The 16,122-nt window shown below is 38.2% G+C and overlaps 1 protein-coding gene across 7 annotated transcripts in view; it reads left to right on the plus strand.

Moving 5' to 3' along the window:
• The window catches only part of EVL (Enah/Vasp-like), a 161,571-nt gene that overhangs the window by 61,597 nt on the left and 83,852 nt on the right, over positions 1-16,122 (plus strand). The window contains exon 2 of one of the 7 annotated variants that reach the window (XM_070941791.1): positions 3,054-3,134. The exons of the other annotated variants lie outside the window; for them this stretch is intronic. The gene's annotated coding sequence lies outside the window, so the exon portion shown is untranslated. The remainder of the gene's footprint in view (positions 1-3,053; positions 3,135-16,122) is intronic. 7 annotated transcript variants of the gene reach the window in all.

The raw sequence follows: 16,122 nt of genomic DNA on the forward strand, positions 1-16,122 counted from the left end.
TTCCCCTCCCCCCATCCCCCATCTCCAGTGTGGCAACATTGAAACATCAAAATGGCCTCGGTCTGGTCAGTTTCAGGGTTGACAAAAAATTAATGCTGATAAGTATTGAGATCTAGCAGAGTTGGCTTTTTCTTGGTACAGCTCTTCAGTCTATGTTCTACGTTGCTTTTCTAAGTAAAAAATGTAGTTTTTGAATCCTTCACAATTGTGAAATAATGACACAAAGTATTTATTGGGAATTTTCACATAGAGACTAGGCAATAAAATGAAGATAACAAAGTGAAGTAATAAAGTGAAGATAACAAAACATTCATAAAGATAATATAATTATTCCACTAATTTCCATCCCCAATAGCAGTGTGTCCAGCATTGTACTATAGAGTTAGTTCCTTAGAAGTGAACTAGAATTATATGATGTATTAAACAATGAAATGATTGCTGTCCGTCATATATATTTTAATGGAAGAAAGGAAGAATTTTCTGCTAAGACAAAAAAAAAAAAGCATATATTCTTTCCTTTGAGAATTTTCTCCATCTGTGATACCGTTTATTATAAACTTTGCAGATTATGGGTTCTATTTTGAGGCAGCCTTTCAATCAGTTTTGAGAGTGGGAAAAGCTGAAGAATTCTACTACTGGCAAATGGTTGCTTCTGATATCACAAAATGTGTGATAATACAAGAAGCAGAGTAAGATGCTATTGGAAGCTCTCTGATCTAATTATAGTGCCCAAGAGAGTAAAACAGAATATATTTCTGCTCAATAGTCATATAAATTTCTTTATTAAATGTCTGGAGGGAATAGATTAATATGCCTGGCAAAGATTTTTCTATTTTGCTTTATGCAGATGATGCTGTCACCTTGTCATTGACTCTGATTGGACTCAGGAGAGCTCTTGAGGCCATAATTGCCAAGAGAAGCAGCTAATTATGAACGGTCATAAAACAAAACAAAAAAAAAATATCAGAATTTCCCCCCACAGGACTAAGATCCATAAATGGCATATAGACATCCATAAACAAGCTAAATACTTCAACTTTATAAGAGTTGTTTTCCAAGCTTCACGAAGAGAAATGTTTTGTTGCAAAATCAACGACAGAATTATTATATGAAGTGTACATAATAGGATCTTATTCCAGCTCTGCTTCCTTGATTTTTTTTTTCTTTTTCAAGTCCTCCAGATGCATTCCTAATGCACTTCCAAAACTAGACTCAGATTGCCCAAAATTGAATCCAATGTTTGGTTAACTATCTTGACTGTCTGGCTGAGGCTTAACTTTGCACCACTTGTGTTGCCTCTACTAATATCCTCTGATAACTTTAGAGTTACACAGTGAAAAACCATCAAAACAAACTGAATTTATATAGCCTTTTACCCATGTATCTTTTGCATCGGTGATCAGAGAAGATGAAAGAGATTATAAAACAAAGGATCTGGAACATAGAACAAGTTTTATCAGCATCTTAAACAATTCCAGACAATTGCTCCAGCAGCTTACTTCTATAGATTTTATTGATCCGAGTTATAGATGGGCATTATTTACACCTCAATTTTCTTAGTCCATGTGATCCAGTAAGATTGAATCAACAATCTCTCCTGCTGTGAATTTTACTTTACTGAAATTAAAGTAAATTTAAATTAGTTTTACTGAACTAATTCTACTTTCCTGAAAATTTTACTGAGATGAGTTTTATATTTATCTTACCTTATAAATAACTCCTAAGATTATCTTTTTAGTTTCAAAAATTTGTTCCCTAGTGACAAGGTCTCATCACAACTTGTGAGACAGGACTGCCTGAAACAAGAAACCTGAATTGAGTTTGGAAGTGTAAATTTATACTGATTACTATTAATGTATTATCATTTTATTTTTTAATAAACAATGTTTTAAGATTTGTTCTGGTCTTTGACTGTAATAAGCATTGACTTGACTTGAACGTTGTAATTATATTCTTGTCTAACATAAAAAAAACTCGGATTTCATTATGGCATTATTCATGGTTTTAGCTAGTTGGGAGTCTTCCAATAATAATCTGGTTTATATGACTTTGTCTCAGTATGGTAACATTATGCCAGTATGTGATCACTAATTTAGCAAACCGTGGTTAAGAATTACATGTGAACCTAGCTATTGTGATTCCAGCAAGGCTCAGATAAAGATCACTAGAAATGAACATTCCTCTTCTAACTTGAAGCTCCTCTACTATGTAGCTACTTGCAGTCTAAGTTGGGTAAGAAAGTAATTACCTACAGTCACTGCTGTCAGAGTGGAAAGAGATTGTCCACTGGTATGCATAGAGATGGAATAAGAAAGGGTGATAAGCTTTGCTGTGACAATTATATTGCAGACCTTGTCTGTGAAGAAATTTATTGGTTTATTAGAAACAATTAAGTTTACCCAACAAGCAAGGCAGAGACTGGCTTTAAGAAGACTCTGGATAATTTTTCCTTCAATTAGCCTGTTGGTTCATTGCTGTGCCTTGACTGTTATCTGGTAGAAGTGATCCATGCAACCCTGATTGGTAGTGGTTAACATTTTTTAATTACCACATTGCTCACGAATGGTAGCACATCATGGGCACAGTGAAAAGTTAGACTTCTTATCCCTGACTACCAGTGCTACTTGAAACACTAAATTGTAACTGATTTTTCAAAACTGTACTGAGGTGGGTAGTTGTGAAAGATTTTGTCGGGGTGATAGGACTACAGTTACTCAAAGATGCTAAGAACTGATAATGCCTCTGCATTAAGATAGTTACTATGAAAATATGAATCTGAAATCCTGATTCAGTTGATGGAGTTTTCGCTATGGGCAGCAGGTTAGTAATGAAAAGATGCATGTAACAAATTAAAGGACTTAAATTAAATTAAATTAAACATGACTCAAAGACAGAGTGCACAAATAACTATTTGAACATAATTCTAACATTTTGAAATTTTACTGGCATTCAGTTCTAAAAAAACAAAAAAAAAATCTAATTGTCTTAGGCTTTCCAGGCACATGAACATGCCTGTACTAAATATACTCTTTGTTTATATATTTTTTATACAGTTTGCTGTGTGAAGCCCCAATATTCCATCTGTATCTCCTAACATAAGAGGCATGAAAGTTTGACAGGCGTCCAAGAACATTGTACATCCAGCTGCCTGGTTTATCTCCTAAATTGCTTTTGCTGCTTATGTTTCGTGTGTGGTAAAATATATGTGAACTGGAGAGAATTCTAGCCAACCTCTCTCCTCCACCACTCCCCATTTTTGTTTTAATTTTAATAATCGCATGATCTTCAAATATTATCATTTGCCTAACTATAATTTGTTGAATCAGCTACAGTTCAAATGTTAGCTATATCTTGCTGTCATGAGAATCGCATATCAAAATGACTAAATTCATACCAGCATGTTAGTTTAACAAACTATGTTTAATATTGGTGTAAATCTAGCATTGTGGTTTAGTGTATAAGGCAGCTATGACTACTAATTTGCTATTGGTATAATCCATCGTTCAGTGCAGTTTTTTTAATTCAGCATATAGCCATAATGGCAAACCTATGGCAAGCATGCCACAGGTGGCACATGTAGCCATATCAGTGGGCACGTGAGCTCAGCTCCGGCATGCATGTGCACACCAGCCAGCTGATTTTCGGGCCTTCTGGGCCCACTGGAAGTAGGGAAACAGGCTGTTTCCTGCCTCCGTAGGGCCTCGGTGTGGTGGGGAAGGCCCGTTTTTCTCTCTCCCCCAGGCTCCAGAGCCTTTCTAGGAGCTTGGGAAGGGCGAAAACGGCCTTCCCCACCCCCCAGAGGCCCTCCAGAGGCTGGAAATGGCCCGTTTGCCAACTTCCAGTCCCATTATGGGTCTGGGCACACGTGCGTGTGATACTCCCCTCCCCGCTCCTGGCATGCGATGGCAGAAAGGTTAGCCATCACTGGCATATAGTGTTAAAGTATGTTGATGCCCTTTAGTTTTTTCAGTAACTGGGAGACTGTGAGTTTTTAGTTCCCCCTCAAAGCCAGCTGATGACTTTGAGGCAAACACTCTTTCTCAGCCCTAGGAAGCAGGCAATGGCAAATCACCTCTGAAACCTTGCCAAAGAGACTTCAGGTACTTGTCCAGGCAGTTGTCAGGATTCACCATTGACTCAAAGATTTTCACACATCGCTTACCTGTTCAAAGTTATCCTTCTTCTAGAATTGTTTTTACTACAAACATACCTCAACTTACAACCATTTGTTTAGCGACTCTTCAAACTTACAATGGCCCTGAAAAAAATTACTTACAACTGATACTTGCATCCCCGTGGTCACGTGATCAAAAATTGGGCACTTGGCAGTGGGCATGTATTCATAACAGTTGAAACATCCCAGGATCATGTGATTGCCATTTGCAACCTTCCCAGCTGACTTCTGACAAAGTGAATGGGGGAAGTCAGATTCATTTAACGACTGCATAATTCACTTAACTGCAATGATTCACTTAATAACCATAGCAAAAAGGTCATAGCAACTACCTTGCTTAGCAACAGACATTCTGGTCCCAATTGTGGTTGTAAGTCAAGGACTAACTATATTGTTTTGCCTAGAGTTTTCTTAAAACATATGATCCATTTTAATTGTCTTATCTTAAATAACACATTGCTTCTAAAGTGAATGCTTTGATTTTTGCAAATGTTGTGCATAGATTTAGTTGCCTGGTTCACATACCATGATATACTAAAATATGGTTTGTTGTTTGTAATATTGTATGTTATATAAATCTAGATAATGTGGTTTATTAACCATGGTTTGTAGTTTAGTGTGTTGTGCAAACCCAGTAAACAATTTATTTGAACTAGGCCGGGTGTTGGCAACCCGTGGCTCGAGAGCTGCATGCTGCTCTTTCATCCCTCTGCTGTGGCTCCTGTTGCCCTGTCACAGCAGAGGGATGAAAAAGCTGTTGCCCTGTTGTGGCGGTGGTGATGGCCAGAGCCTTAGTGTTGGAGCGAAGCACCCGTGCACTTGCCTTTGCGCACCATTGTCACGTACATTTGCTGTTGCTGCTTCTTGCAGCGCCTTGCGCGGCACAGTGAAATTCAGCACGCTTCACAGTGGGGGAGGCGGGGTCCCCTCCTCCTGGAGCCCATTAAGACGTGGAGCCACAACGCGACCCTGCCCCACTCGGCTCGCTTTCGCCTCCCGGATGTCAATTACTTTTCCTGCAGAGCTGCTGGTGTTGTGATGCCCTGCCTCCCTGCCGGCAATCTGGTCTTCAGTGTGCTGCTCCTGGGGTCTTTAGCCTGACATCAGATTCCCTCCACCCAGCACCAATTCAGACAGAGACAGAGGAGGGGAAAGAGATAGGGAAAGAAAAAAACAGATAGAGCAAGAGGGGGGGAAAGAGAGAGAGACAGATAAATATATATATAGAGAGAGAGACAGAGAGGGGGAAAGAGAGGGACGGAGGGAAAGAGAGACAGACAGATACAGAGAAATGGGGAGAGGGAGAGAAGTGGGAGAGAGGCAGAGAGATACAGAGGGGGAGAGGGAGAGACAGACAGAAACACAGAGAGAGATACAGAGAGGGGAGAGGGGAGGGAGAGAGACAGACACAAAGAGTAACAGAGAAAGGGTGGGAGAGAGAGGGGAAGATAGAGAGGGGGGGAGAGAGAGAGAGATGTCAAAAGGGTTTTGTGGTTTCGGTGTTTTTTAACAACTGTTTTCTGCCCTAATGACTGGCTGGTAGGCATGGCTAGGGGGGTCATGTGTGTGGGTGGGAGTGAGTGACAAGTTGGCCATGCCCACCCAGGTTTTGTGGTTCCTGGTGTTTTCTTTTCTGTGGAAAATGGGTCCAAATGGCTCTTTGTGTGTTTAAGGTTGCAGGTCCCTGAACTAGACTTAAATAGATGATGGCATCACACAATACAGATACCAAACCATGGGCCAAGGATTAGGTCTCTTACAATTATTTATTTTCTTTTATCTCTTGTACCCTAGAATTAGAATCTATATTGATTTTTGTTTTATTTTTTGTTATGATTATAAGACTCTTGGGTCTTTTCCTGACATACATGCATTTAGTTTACAAACAGTTTGCATAATTTTTAATAATTTTAGGTTTGTGTTTGGAAATAGTTAGGATTATTTTACTAAACTGTTATAACTTGTGCACAGTTGAAGATATCTATTTCATAGTCAATTGCCTTTTTTTGTTCATGGGAAGAAATTGGTTAACAACTGCGGAATCAGTTGTTAACCAATTGATGATACTGTGAGTCAGAAGAGAAAGGTGTTGGAAACTGTGACTCAGAAAAGTATGAAGTACAGCACAGAAATTAATATGGGTTTATTCTGAAAACAAGAAGCAAGAAGGTAATGTAGGTGTATGCACACATAGTATTTTTGAATGACTAGGTAACAGTTTTTTACTCCAGTGTTATTAAAACATTGTAAATTCTTGCTGGGATTAGTTAAACCTGGCCAAAAAATCCTTTCCTTTCCTTTCCTTTCCTTTCCTTTCCTTTCCTTTCCTTTCCTTTCCTTTCCTTTCCTTTCCTTTCCTTTCCTTTCCTTTCCTTTCCCCTTCCCCTTCCCCTTCCCCTTCCCCTTCCCCTTCCCCTTCCCCTTAACTATAAAAATATTCATGTTAGCATTATATACATTTTAGGAAACATTGATTATTGGGCCATGTGGGAATATTAAATGGAATAGTTACAGATTTCTGTTTTAACCCCTCAACATAACGAGTATCCAAAGAGCAGGTTTTCTCTCTCTGTACCTCAGAAATAAACTCTCACATTAATGTAGAATTTATTCCAAAAAAATTGGGTATGGGATTGCAATTTAAATATATTTTTCTATTCCACTGGTACATTAAAAAGTATGTATACTGAATTGCTACTAATTCAAGAACTGCAGTAAAGTTCATCTCCATCTTGGTATTTTTTTAAAAATAAAATCTTTTAAAAATCAGTATTAGAACTGGCCCAGCTGCATATCTGTTGAACAACCAAACATGGGGAATACTTTTAGAATTTTAGACTTTGTGTCATTAGTATGCAAACATTGGAGTTTTAATTACATATGTTGATATTGAAAGCATACTTCCATGGTATTGCAAGAACGTTGAAAGAATTACAGCAGTTTACTCTTCAGTGCTCAGTAAATTTACTTTTAGTGGAAATATGAATTAATAATTTTAATTTTGGAAACCTTTACACCAGAGACATTCCTGGCTTCATTATTGCTGGCCTTCCTCAAAGTCATTAAAACCATTTCACCACCCAGAGTTTCTCAGTGAGTGAAATGGAGCAGTCTCTAAATTTGATGTTAATTAATAAATAAAATTTTGACAGGTTTTTAAAAAGTAGTGGAGATCTATGCTGTGCTTTGGAGGATTATTTTTATGTTGATACATTATTTTATAGCAATAACAATAGCACTTAGAATTATATACTGCTCCATAGTGCATATGGGCAGAGTTAGCCTGCAATACTGCATTCTCTCTTGCTCTCTCAATCTTTGTCCATTTTATTCTAAGATAGGATAGGTTTTCTTGATACCTATTTTTCCCATTCAAAAACTTAATGCTTCAGTCACTTATGAAATCTGTGCTGGTAATACCTTTATGTTACTAATATTTTTTATCCAAATATAGTACTGGGTATGAGTTCCAGTAAATAATTTGCATCATAATTTAGGCTGTTTTTAGACTGGAATTATATTCAAAAAGAACATAGTTGGGAGTAGAAAAGGTGAAATAACTATAACGTTGTCTTAATTGGTCTAGCACAGGGATGTCAAACTCAATTTCATTGAGGGCCATATCAGGATTGTTTTTGACCTTGGAGGGCCAGGCTGGGCATGGCCATCTTGTGACTCGTGTTGGCGCCTTTGATGGCCTGAATGATCTGCCAGTGAAAACAGGCTTCTGAGCTCTGTTTTCTCCTGTGACGGCCTCCTACAATCCTCTGCCAGCAAAAACAGCTTGGGAGGGCTGTTGCCTGTGGCCATTGCGAGCTCTGTTTTTGCTGGCAGAAGCACCACGGTGATCCTTTGCTGTTTCCAAGGCAGCCGTGTGGGCCAGATCTAAGCACCCTGTGGGCCTGATCTGGCCCCCAGGACTTGAGTTTGACACCCCTGGTCTAGGATGATAGGCAAAATAGGCCCACCGTATTTCTTATTGTGGTTCCACAGTCATCACTTATTTTTATTTGATGTTAAGATTGTTACTCATTTTCCATTTCTCTGTCTATGCCCTATCAATTTTGGAATTAAAATACAGGTAGTTCTCATCTTACGACCACAATTGATCCCAAAATTTAAGTGAGAAATTTGTTAAGTGAGTTTTGCCCCATTTTACGACTTTTCTTGTCGCATTTGTTAGGTGAATCACTGCAGTTTTTAAATTAGTAACATGATTGTTAAATTAATCTGGTTTTCCCATTGACTTTGCTTGTCAGAAAATTGCAAAAGGGGATCACATGACCCCAGGACAATGCAACTGTCATAAATGTGAGCCAGTTGTCAAACATCTGAATGTAAATCACATGACCATGGAGATGCTGCAGCAGTTATAAGTGTGAAAAATGGTCATGTCACTTTTTTCAGTGCTGTTATAACTTCAAACAGTCACTAAATGAATGGTGGTAAATCAAGGACTGCCTGTATTGACATTAGGCTGGGATTAAATCTTCATGGGAGACCTAGAGACAGCTGTGTGGTCAGGTTGAGTGAGACAAATATCTGAAACTTGAAGAAATGAGGGTAGAAGAAGGGTAGTAAAAGAAGGAAAATTAGATTGTGCTATAATCTTAAAATGAGAATTTTGAAGTTAATGCTACATAGAACTTGCTTTCAGGTACAATTTAAACAAAGCAAATGATACAGAGTCTAGGGCTCAGCAACATTTGTGGTACTGGCAAAAAAAGAGACTACCCATAAGGAGTTCTGTAGAGTTTCTCTGAAATCCAAAGGCCTATTTATGGCACATAAATATTGGTAATATGCTTACACATATGTAATGTATACCAGTAATTAACACTTAAATACTTTTAAGCATATTACCTTGGTCATTACAAATACTTTCATTCTGATTTCACCAAATGTGTTCGTACTTTACACCAGAGGTCTTCAAACTTGGCAGCTTTAAGACTTGTGGACTTCAATTCCCAGTATTCTCCAGCCAGCATAGAGAATTCTGGGAGTTGAAGTCCACAAGTCTTAAAGCTGCCAAGTTTGAAGACCTCTGTTTTACACAGTGATTTATAACGAATAATATCGCTATGAAACTATATTTAATTAAGATGGACTTATTTAATAGCTAGCATGCAATAGAATAAATGACAGTGTAACACTGAAGGAAATGCTTGAAACATATGGATGCTTTGCCTTCCCAATTAGGCAATTAGAGGATTCTTCCATTATTCTGAATTAATGTTCTTCAAATAAGCTTTTTTCCTTTTTATCTACTTTTTTTGTTAATAAAAAATAAATAATACTTATTTATTTATACCTATTATAACCTAAGCAAGTCCCTGCTGTTTACAAAATATAAAAAAACATTAACAGTTCCACTATAAGCATTAAAAATATGAATAACAAATTAGGAATTTAAAATTTTTTAAAATGCAGAAGAACAGATATAAGATTCTTTAAAAATGGGAAAATTAGCTATCTAGAACATTCTGTGGAACAGCTCAGTTTTTATCATTGTCCTGAGTGCCATTACGGAGGCTTGGAAGAATAAGAGATTAAATGGATCCTAGCTGGGGAAGAACGAGACAGAGCTTCGTACAGGTCTGATCTGAAGAATTATTTTCCTTTGTCTGTTTTACTAGTATGACTAATCCATCTCCTGAATTGGAAATATATATATAAATTACAAAGTTGGGAAGAGGAAATTTAACATCAGGTGCAAGATGGCTGAAATAATATTGCTTATATAGTGTTCCTCCTGCAGAATAAACCTTTTTTAATCAGTAAATTCAGGACACATTCACTGGGCATTCAGAAGCTTAAAGGCCACAGCATGCAATGTAAGAGATTCTGTGATTGTTAGAAGAACTGAAAGACTTCCCTCAAGCGATAAACGTTGTCTACTTTCCACAGCATAAATGTCAAAATGTTTGCCAGCCTAATTAGAGCAGTAGGTCAGCTACTGCTTTCTGGGGTATAAACCTGGACCATTAGCTACATCAACAGGATAGATTTTGCCAAATCATTTCTTAATGTTCTGATGTTGAAACTCAGAAGGATTATTTCCTTATCTAGTTTCATTAGTAAATGTTAACATGCATGCAAATATGTACACACACATAGTAAACATTTCAAACAGGATTACTCTGCAAAAAATAGCCTAGAATCATAATATGTACCTTAGGAAAATAAAAGTGCTTTTTGCCTTAAAGCAGGTGTAAATCAAAATATATAAGGATTTTAAGCTGAAGTACAAGAATCTATAGAAAATAACTAACCTCAGTTGAAAACCAAACAAGACCAAGTACCACACTGAAATCTATGCTGAAATCCTTACTAAATTAAAAGCATTATAATAAGATTAATGGATTTAATTAATTGTAAAGCAAGATGAAATTAGATTAAAATTTACACTACCTATGATGTATTGTTTGGAAATAATGTTATTTGATACTTACCAATAAATTATGTTATTGTTTTAAAAAACAGAAGCACATGTTAGAAATGAATAGTTCAGGGATTCCTTCATATGATACATTTCCCCTGCTTTACAGAATAAAAATGTTTCAGTACAGATTTCAGTACAATCTATATGTTATTCCCTAACCGGAAATAAGATAATTTCACTCACTATTGGGAAATGAGCAGAAGTCGATTAAAATTGGTGCAAGGCAAGGTGTTTTTCATGCATATTATTCCATTTCACAAGAATACACATTTTCTGCTGCAGATTTACCTGGTAAGGTTCAATGCTTGAGTATTAGAAAATGCTGAACCTTACCACAGAAAGAACTGAAATGGGGAAGCAAGGAAGTAGAAATATTGGAAGAAAAAAGGCAGAAAGATATCCAGCTGCACAAAAGTGTGATTTTAAAAAAGTAGCTTCTCAGTTGGATTTGAAAAAGGCCTGGTAGGCCAGTATTTTCATCTATTAAGCTATTAACTATCCAAGCAGATTTTGTAACATTGGATGGCTTGGCTTGATCTGTATTTTTGTCTTTATAGTGGTGAAGTTAATTTTGTGCAGGCAAAAGAGCAGAAGAGCATCTTTCAGATGATAACAAATCAATTATATATCCTTTTTTGAAGTTCAAGCAGGAAAGTACACAGGAAAGTTATTAGGGCTTAACTCTGAGCTTGATTTATGGAGATAGCTCAGTAATAACATAAGATATCTGTGAAAGTAATTCTTAAAACTATTTCTAGCCATCTTGGTATAAAAAATTGTCATTAGTTGTATTTTGCTGCTGTGTTCTTGTTGGATTGCAGAAATGTAATTAGGTGTACGACAGAAGTGTCAAACTGGATTTCTTCAAGGGACGGATCAGCATTGTACTTCTCTGCAGGCTGGCCGAGGGAAAAGACAGGATGGACACCTCCTGCAGCACCCTGCTGCCAAAACGGGGCACGGGGGGTTGTCCGCGCCCCCCCTGCACCCAATTTTCAGCCTGAACGGCCTCCTGCAGCACTCTGCCAACCAAAACGGGGTGTGGGGGCCCTCTACACCCTGTTTTGGCTGCCAGAGGCAGTGCAGACTAGTCCTTCACTATTTCCAGGCTTTGCCCTTGACATTAGGTGAATTTAGGAAAATGAGCATGTTAACGAAGAAGATTAGATCCTTTAAGTTTTATTTTTAATAGTGTTTTGCAAACTGCAAGGAGCGTGCCACAGCTGATTCATTGTTATGCCTTATCCTTTCAGTTTGTATTCACTAGATCTACAGAATATGTTTTGCTGCTTTTTTGGCTTTTAATTTTCTTCTCAAAATCTTAAACTGCTTAGTTACCTCTTAATTTGGCTTATGCTACAAATTGTCTTCCTAGATTTACCCAGCCTCTCCTCAAAATAGGTGAATTGGGGAATAAATAAATGTGAGAAGCCTTCCTCCTTCCTGATCCAATGGTTTCTTGTTTATTCACTGTGGGTGATCCCTGTGTGAATTGTGTAACCAGCCTGGTTCTTTTCTTCTACCACTTCTATGTTCAACCTCTTTTATTCCTCAGTTGAAATATTTTATATATGTTGTAGAATGTCTCAGACACTTGGAGCTCCAAATTCTTTTGTGTATGTGTGTAAAAAAATTATAAAATATTTTAGACATTTTGGAAGAGGATAAATGCATTTCAACTTAAGTATTGTATCTGTGACATGGTATTTATCCTACATTTATTTATTTGTTAAATTTATTTGCCACCTATTTTGCTCTTGGACTAGTCTAGGCAGCTTGTAACAATAAAAATGAAGAAATGAAGTGTAAACATAACTGTTCCAAAAGTAATGGAACAATAGAATAAACAGTGAAAAAGACATTGATACTAGTGCAATGGACTTTGAAACTCCTTTGTGTATACGAATTGGCAGAATATTTTCCTCCATATGGTCTATAAATTGTTTCATTGCTGCTCAGTATGGGGTTAGGATTCATTATCCACATCAACAATTTACTGAGACTATATTTTCAGCCTCCCACTGAGTTAAACTGTTAGGGTAACACAACACTGCCTAATGGAATATCCAAGTTGCTATGATTGTTCATTCACAGCTGCAGAAGGCCAAAAGCCCTGGAATCTTGATCTTGCTATGTTTTTGGAACTGAGAATTATTATCATGTTAAGCCTTGGGTGAAGTTGTCCCAGAGATAGTTTTATTTACCATACTGTTTTTTGAGGTTGATATATGGAAACAGACTTCAAAATACTTTTGCTTGATTGGTTGGTATCTTTACTTTCTGTCAGAAATATAACAATTCAAAATAAGTGAATTGAACAATTCAACAATAAGTGTTGAACAATTTCATTTGTATTTCTTGCTAGATGGACAGAACGTTTAAGCTCAGTGGGTGGCTTACAATTGTTAGATCCATAGCCATTTTCACTACAGGATCTCTCTTTTTATATTCCTCAGTGACCTCTCCCATATCTCGAAGCTCCAAACTATATTTAACACTTAAGTGGACCAGTTGAAATGATAGTGAAAGAATCTTGTGGGTCAGCTGTCAAGTATGTATTATACACTGCTCTACAAATCCTAGAGTTGTATTTTTGAAAACAGTATATAACTTTATTATTCTGATTTTCTAGATAGTAGGTGGAGAGTTCATGGGTAAATGTGGCCTTCCATACTCATTTTTGCAATCTCTGAAGCCCCAGAATTATATTAACTTAATTCAATGGTAATAGACAATTTCTTCATGGCTTGATTTGCCATTTTTTTAAAAAAAGTATTGCATCCTTTCCTTTAAAAACACACACAATTAAAATAGGACTGAAAGCATTGGGCCTACCTTCAGTGCTGATTTCACTGCAGCACTGCATATAACTACAGTATGTCTGTCAAGATACAAAGTAAAGGAAGTTAATGATTCCTAGTTTAGATTTATAATGCTAAAATTCTCTTACCACAAAGTGTTCTAAATAAAAATAAAAAAAATATTCAATTTGGGGATACTCTGTAGCTTTGGCATGATAATTTGTTTATGTGATAACAAGAGGAAAATAAATCTTGGTGTGGCACACTTCTGAATAGATATACGAAGTATCTTTTTTTAAGTACAGGTCCTCAACTTATGACTGTCGAGCCCAGAATTATGGTTGCAAATAATGGTGGTCATTAAGTGAGTCACTAAGTGACCACATCCAATTTTTGTATCAGTAATTGAACATGGCAGTCATTTAAAAAAGTCCATTTTCCTCAATGAGCAGTTTTTGCTGGCAACTGGAAGTAAATGCTGGAAAACGGTTGAAAATCATGATCACATGACTGCAGGAAGCTGCAAATAAATGCAAGCTGGTTGCCAAGTGCCCAAAATGTGATCACATGACCATGGAGGGCATGGCCATCAGAATCGGATGTAAGTAGCTCAGGAGGGGCGGAGTCTATCCAGGGGTGAAATTTACTTACCTTCGCTACCGGTTCGCCAAAGTGCATGCGCCATTGCATGCGCAAAGCCTTCTGCGCATGCGCAGAGGCTTAAAATGTCGCAAAAAAGCAAGATCATGACATCCACGTGGGTGGGCAGAGCCTCCTGCAGCTGCCGCTACCGATTCGCCCGAGCCAGATAGAATTGGCTGGATTTCACTTCTGGGTCTGTCATAACTTTAAAATGTCACTAAGCAACTAGTCATTAAACAAGGAATGCCTGTATTATTGAGTCCCAGAAGAACAGGAGCAGACACAGGAAGTTTTCCTTTTTTGAATTTTCATGAGTGTACACTAAGATCCAAGGCTTTGGGGGGGGGGGGGAAGACATCAGGTAGTAACTAGCAGTGAAATTTCTATCACTATGGTATGTAGTTGGAAAGTGCAGCCAGGGTGTTCTTTTGTGCACCAGCCAAAGAAGCTTAGCATGAAAGAAAGTGTGATGGTGTGAACGAAGGACCGTCTACTTCAGGTTTTTGTTTCACACGGGGATTGGCATTTCTTCTTGGCGGCTAGAATTATCCCCTTAGGTCACGGGTATCAAACTCGCAGCCTCATGTTGCTGTCATGTGATGTTTCACAATGTTTTTCCCCTATGCGGAGCTAGGGTGGGCGTGGCCTGTGCGTGATGCATCCAGCCCGCAGGCCACCAGTTTAACGCCTCTGCCTTAGGTCTTTCTTCTATTTCCCTGCTCTTAGCGATTGGCAGGTGTTATCTGCTTTGCCTGCTTTCTTTTATGTCCAGGTAGTCCTCGACTTACATCAGTTCATTTAGTAACCGCTTGAAGTTACAGCAGCACTGAAAAACATTACTTATGACCATTTTTCAGACTTAAAGCAGTTTCTGTAGTTTCATGGTCATGTGATCAAAATTCAGATACTTGGCAACTGACTCATAATTTATGACAATTGCAGTGTCCCAAGGTCATGTGATCGCCTTTTGCGACCTTTTAAAGCACAGTCAGTGAGGAAGCCAGATTCACTTAACAACCGTGTGACTAATTTAACACCAGCTGTGTGTTCTGTCCCCGTCCCACACACGCACACAGACAGCCGGGGGTTAAATAAATTGGCAGACAACCAATTCTTCCGATAAGATGCTTGGCAGCAACCCAGTAGCTGCTTGCCAAGAACTTTACTCAATAAACAAAATACCCACAGTCAAGAATTGTCCAGTTCGTAAAATAAATCCAAGGCCGATAATGTTGTTTCCAAAGATGCAATGTGACTCGATAGTAGTTAGTTTTGTCCGTCACAGAGTCTGAATAGCCACCTCACCCCCTTTTATACCCTGTGGGGTGTGGTCCAGTGACTCAGCCTAATCTCTGGCATGCCTTTTCTTCTGTTGCGTGTGCTTACCTCTGCGACACTGCCGAGGATCCAGCCAAGACTCATTACCCTCATCACTGTCCACCTGTGGCTGCATGGACGTGCTTGGCCCCGGCCCTATCTCTTGCCCTTCGGCGGACACCGAAGGCATTGCCAGAGAGGAGGGTCCTGGAGAAGGAGGCCTTGCCAACTCCTCTCCTTCACTCTCGGAGTTCTCTCCTGCCGATGACACAGGCTCAGGTAACGGAGCCACAACACTGTGATCCACTTAACAACTGTGGCAAGAAAGGTCGTAAAATGGGGCAAAATTCACTTAACAAATGTCTCACTTAGCAACATAAATTTGGGGCTCAATTGCAGTTGTAAGTTGAGGACTACCTGTATTGGCTATGTAATACTTTGCCTTGCCATGTCTTATTTCTCCAGTACTCAGAAATCCTTCATGGTGTACTAACTTCAGTGAGTCTTTTTCACTGTCCTTCAGATGCTCTTCTGTTATTTCTGATTATTCAGTCATGTGGCAGGGAGTTGAATTATTTATTATTGCTTTTATTTATTAAACATGAAACTCAGTCAACTGAACATTTAAAAATGTGTCACAAATACAATTGACTGGTGCTAATAGTTGATACGGGTTGCTGCCAGCGTCCTAGGTATCAACCAAGTATCTTCTTAAAATATATGATGTTCCGAGTAGCACAGTTTAT

This window comes from Pituophis catenifer, unplaced genomic scaffold (assembly GCF_029215685.1).
Source record: "Pituophis catenifer annectens isolate HBS135680 unplaced genomic scaffold, rPitCat1.0.hap2 SCAF_1, whole genome shotgun sequence".
NCBI lineage: Eukaryota > Metazoa > Chordata > Lepidosauria > Squamata > Colubridae > Pituophis > Pituophis catenifer.